Source organism: Rhinoderma darwinii, chromosome 13 (genome assembly GCF_050947455.1).
Source record: "Rhinoderma darwinii isolate aRhiDar2 chromosome 13, aRhiDar2.hap1, whole genome shotgun sequence".
Lineage (NCBI taxonomy): Eukaryota > Metazoa > Chordata > Amphibia > Anura > Rhinodermatidae > Rhinoderma > Rhinoderma darwinii.
The window spans coordinates 18,444,814-18,450,329 of NC_134699.1; the positions used below are offsets into that span (position 1 = coordinate 18,444,814).

Genomic DNA, 5,516 nt, shown 5'->3' on the forward strand with positions numbered 1-5,516 from the left:
TACATTCCGATCATTGCTGCAATTTAATGGAGCAATTGCGCATGCTGTTATTGTCGATCCTCGCCCGCCAATCAGCTGTTTGAAGTGAATGGGACAGTGCGGCAATATCTTGCACAGCCGCTACTAAAGTAACGTTGTGTGCAAGTACGAAATGAAGTCCATATAAATAATGAAGAGGCTGCAACGCACGTACGTGCACCAAAGCCCCTTCAAACAGACGATCGTTGGGGGGTGCTGAGTAGGTTAACCCTTTTAAGATGGCGTTGACTCCCAGCAATCCCTTCTATATCCAATCTTAGGGCTCACAGGCTGTTTAAGATTGGGAGCCACTGACTGTAGGTCAGGTCTCCTTTAAGAGTTCCCATAATGCACACTGAGTGTGTGTAAAATATAATTGGTATAGGGCAATCACATGGGGGGAGGGATTAAGATTATAAAAGCGAAGGTACTTCCTATATCGGGCCTCTGAGTTCTGAGTCTGGTTCTGACAGATCTGGGAGGCGTCACAGGATGAGATATAGTTCCCGCAGGCGTTCCACAACCAGGGATAGACGGAGTAGGTGTAGGCAACGCTCTCGTAGTAGAGATCATAGACGTCACTCCCGATGCTCGCGGAGGAGCCGGTCGGCGTATCGTGCTTCTTCTGCCTCCACGGAGGATTCACTTGATAGACGCAGTAGGCGGTCATGTGGGAGCAGACAACGTGGGCGGAGAAGCAGATCGGTTGACAGAAGACGACGAAGGAATACACCCCCCGGCATCGTCAGCAATGGTCGTTTCTCCGCTGCCCACTGCACCGACTCCAGAGGTTCAGCCAGTGGTTCATCAGAGTGGTGAGTTGTCATGCGTACAAGCATGGAACAAAAATGCTAATAACGGGGATGAGATTTATGGTATGTTAAAACATGTGTTTGAAAAAATGAGCGGGACTGAGATCCAGGTTAACGTGACTGGGGCGGTTTCGCCGCAGCCTGCGTAGGCTATTGATAATACTGGAATGTTGCTCAGGGACACATTTTTGGGGGGTTGCCCCCCTGGGGACACACATCGCTAATAATGTGAGTGAAAAGATTATGAAATTTGAGTATGCCGATATTTGGTGTCACCTGAGTAACTGACGGTAGATAAAGAAAGAAAATTTGATAAGACTGAGGATAAGAAGCCCAAAGTGGCAAAGACATTTGGGAACTGGCTTCAGGCCTTCGCAGTGATGGCTAGTATAATAAGCCAGAGTAAACCGGAAAAATACTTTGAATTATTCACCTATTTAGATACAATTTATTCTGCTCACAAACTACATGGGGGAACGGCATGGTGGAGGTATGATGAGGAATTCAGAGATCGTTTGGCTTTACTGCCGGACATAGGGTGGTCTTCTAAGGCCACGGACGTCTGGATTCAGCTAATGATGACACAGAGACCTCAGAATTCCTTTCTCCCCTCCACCGCCGCCGCGTCCACTTAGTCCGCGGCTGCCGGTCGCAGACCAGGTGCGTGTTGGCTCTTCAATGAAGGGCATTGCTGATTTTTCGCTTCATGTAAATTCAAACATGAATGCTCCATATGTGGAGGATCCCATTCGGCTTTGCGTTGCTTCAACAGAGGTAAGAACCCCACGAGACCAGCTGCTGCAGGTAAGCCAGAGGACACCGGTGAGCGTCCAAAGGATGCTCCCCTGGTTAGACAGGTACCCCAGGAGACAGGAAGCAGAAACGCTCATTAATGGTTTTACATACGGTTTTTATATACCTCATGTTTTCCAAACAGCTTCCACATTTGCTACAAATTTAAAATCAGTTTGGTCTCAGCCAGAGGTTGCGCAAGAAAAAATTGATAAGGAGGTTAGTTTGGGTCGGATGGCGGGCCCTTTCATCGAGCCGCCATTATCTAATCTTCGAATATCCCCCTTGGGGATTGTGCCTAAAAAAGAACCGGGAAAATTCGTCTTATACATCACTTGTCATTTCCTCCAGGAGAATCAGTCAGTGATGGCATATCTAAGGAAGAGGCGGCGGCGTCGTACATTTCATTTGATCGAGCTATGCAATTAGTTTCAAAAGCTGGTCCTTTTTTCTTTTTGGCAAAATCTGACATAGAAGCAGCTTTCCGCCTTCTTCCGGTCCATCCTGACTGTTTTCATCTTTTGGGATGTCAATTGAATGGTTTATATTACGTGGACATGTGTTTGCCGATGGGTTGCTCTATTTCCTGCCGCTACTTCGAAATGTTTAGCTTCTTTTTGGAATGGGTTGTGCAGTCGGAGACGGGCAATACATCGGTAATTCATTATCTGGACGATTTTTTGTTCATAGGTCAACGTGATGAGGCGCTGTGTCTATACACTTTGAATTATGTTCGGAATTCCTTTGGCTGAGGACAAAACAGAAGGCCCAAATTGGTGCTTATCCTTTTTGGGTATAAAAATTGATACGAGCAGGATGGTTCTCAGCCTCCCGGCTGAAAAACTTGAGAAATTGCGTGAGGCTATTGGCAGTTGTCTCCGTGTAAAAAAGGTTATGTTGCATGACCTACAGTCATTGTTAGGACAATTGGCCTTTGCCTGTAGGATATTTCCTATGGGTAGGGTTTTCTCAACGAGATTGGCCATGGCAACTGCAGGCATTAAACTGCCACATCATTTTGTGAGGTTACCGAAATTGTTGAAAGATGATCTGAGGATGTGGTAATCTTTTCTCGTTTCGTAGGAAGGTATATCGTGTTTTTTGGAAGAGGAACTGGGTAATGCGGATTTACAATTATACACGGATGCAGCGGGAGCTCATGGTGTTGGGGCTGTTTTTGATGATAAGTGGTTGGCCGGTCAAAGGCCAGCAGATTGGTATGAAAAAGGTTTTACAAAAAATATTACATTATTGGAATTGTTCCCCATTGTGGTAGCAGTGGAGCTTTGGGGAGCAGAGATGGCGAATAAACGTATCCTTTTTTGGTCCAATAATGAGAGCACGGTGGTGGCCATAAATAAATTGACGTCCAGTTCTCTCCCGGTTTTAGTATTACTCAGGCAGTTGGTTTTAAAATGTTTATCGTTTAATGTGGTTTTCAGGGCGTGCCATGTCCCTGGTGTATTTAACAAGGTTGCTGATGCTCTGTCTCGTTTTCAGTGGCTTAGTTTCAGGACATTGCATCCTTGGGCGAATCAGGACGGGTATCCTTGCCCTCAGTTTCTTTGGGACCTGCCGGCGAACAACTGACACCTCTTCTGCAGAATTCGGTGGCATTATAAACGTGGAATTGCCATGGTAAGGCTTGGTCTGAATGGCTTGCATGTGCGCAAGTTGATGAAGTACTTTCTCCTCAGTCATGTTATCAAATTACATTGAGATATTTATGTTTTTTGAGAGAGAGGGGGGCCTATCGGAGGCAGCGGTACGAAAACGTTTATCGGGGGTCACCTTTGCGTTAAAATTGCTAGGGGTCGAGCACGTGATAAAACGTTTTTTTTTTTCTTCTCAAATTTTAAAAGGTTGGAAAAAAGAAATGCGTACGGCGGATGGCCGTCACCCCCGTGTTATATATTGCTCAGGCGTTTAGTCGATGCTATGGCATCAGCGTGTGTTTCAAATTTTGAGTCCTGTTTATTTAATTGCTTGTTTGCACTGGCCTTTTTCGGCGACCTCACGGTCCCAGCCTTCCTTTTTGTTAGCCGACGACGTGATAGCTTTGGCGGATTCAATAAAAGTAAGAGTGCGTCGGTCAAAAACAGATGTTGTAGGTGAAGGTATAGGGTTATCTATTTTTAGTTTAAACTCCAATCTTTGCCCAGTCGAAACCATAAAACGGTACATGATGATGCGTCCCCCGGGGCCCAGTTTTTTGTTACACCAGGACGGTTCCCCTTTATCCAAATTTTAATTTTCATCGTTACTCAAAAAATGCCTGACCGTGGTTGGCTTACACCCGTCGGAATTCGGCACACATTCATTTAGAATAGGGGCTGCCACTATGGCGGATGCGGCTGGTATGACGGATATGGAGGTAAAAAAGTTGGGTAGATGGAAGTCGGATTGTTTTAAAGGGTATATTCGTCCTCATTTGTTAACGTGTTGATCTCGCATTTCCTTTCTGCAGGTGTTCGTAGACCTTCGGTTTGGCTGATCGGTCACTCTTATATTTATTGGGCGGCCCAGAGGGCGTCATATCGCCCTGGAGGGCTGGATCTAGGTTTCAAGCAAGCCGATGTTTACTGGAGGGGTATTAGAGGTCTAAAATGGCTCCAAGTCCTCCCAAAGGTTGTAGCAGTTACAGTTAGCAAGTTGACACAATCACCAATGGTTTTGGTTATACATGCAGGTGGCAACGACCTTTGTTCGACTAGAATTGATATCAATCATCCGTTCGGACTTTGACGGCTTTGCAGCTTTCTTTCCGGACCTTGAAGTCGTGTGGTCCGAAATAGTGCCGCGTGTCTTATGGAAAGGTCCCAGGAACAACGCTTCTCTGGAAAGGACTCGTCGTTTATTAAATGTTAGGGTGTCCAGGCATGTCAGGGGGAAAGAGGGGGTAGTCATTCGGCATCGCCAGTTAGAAGGCGATAACCGGGGTTTAATGTTACAGGACGGAGTCCATTTGAACGACATTGGGCTAGACCTATTTCTTTCGGGATTGCAGGATGCCATAAAAAGGGCCTTGTTTTTGCTTATGGGGTGGACCAGAGTGCGGTGTAGTAGTACACCCGACTCCGTTTGGTGTGTTCGGAGGCCCTTGTTCTGTTCGTTGAAGGGGTATTTGTAATACCGGTCACCTGGCAAAACAACTAAGACATGCCCACCGCGGAGGCAATGGCACAGCATGCGAGGTGATAGTCATCTGAATATCAAGTTAATATATAATACGCAATGAACGGACAAGGTTCCCTTGTTTATAAAATTGTTAATAAAGCCGTGGCCACTCCCACTTTTCTTCCACAAGACGACTCAGTGGTTTATTTATACGAATGGTTACGTTTAGGTATCACTCAGCGTTTTCAATGTACATACAGTCTTTAAAAATCTGTTTCCCTGTTACTGGTTGTCGTGACATAAGTTTCTGCCAGAAAATTCAGACCACTGAACCACTCCCTTAAACTGTCACTTGTCAATCGCTCTGCTGCCTGCCAGGCTGGGAAGATATAGTTACTACGTCATAATAAACCGCTGACGGGGCGAGGAGTAAATGTGCACTTAGAGTTAAGATGAAGAAGTGACTTTGATCAGGGAAATCTCAGATGTGTCAACCCAGGGGCTGGATGCTACAGGCGAGATCTTCTCTCATCCCACCGTAATCTTCAGATCACAACATGACATCGCACTGTAATAACATGATCTCCACAGTGATTCCTACCCCTTCTGACCTAAGTGCTTTATACAGTGTAGTCTATACAAGTTCCAGTTTAGCACTATATCTTTACCCTATATCTCCTCCTATTACTCCATATAACCTCTCCCTATATCTCCTATTACTCCATATAACCTCTCCTATATCTCCTCCTATTACTCCATATAACCTCCCCTATATCT

At 45.7% G+C, this 5,516-nt stretch overlaps 1 long non-coding RNA gene across 1 annotated transcript; it reads left to right on the forward strand.

Annotated features, from left to right (window-relative positions):
• The first annotated feature begins 474 nt into the window (after window positions 1–474).
• On the forward strand, window positions 475–4,917 carry LOC142665931 (uncharacterized). Its single transcript, XR_012851605.1, has 3 exons — window positions 475–833; window positions 3,123–3,260; window positions 4,090–4,917. It is a non-coding gene; the product is annotated as an uncharacterized LOC142665931 (long non-coding RNA).
• The last annotated feature ends 599 nt before the right edge of the window (window positions 4,918–5,516 follow it).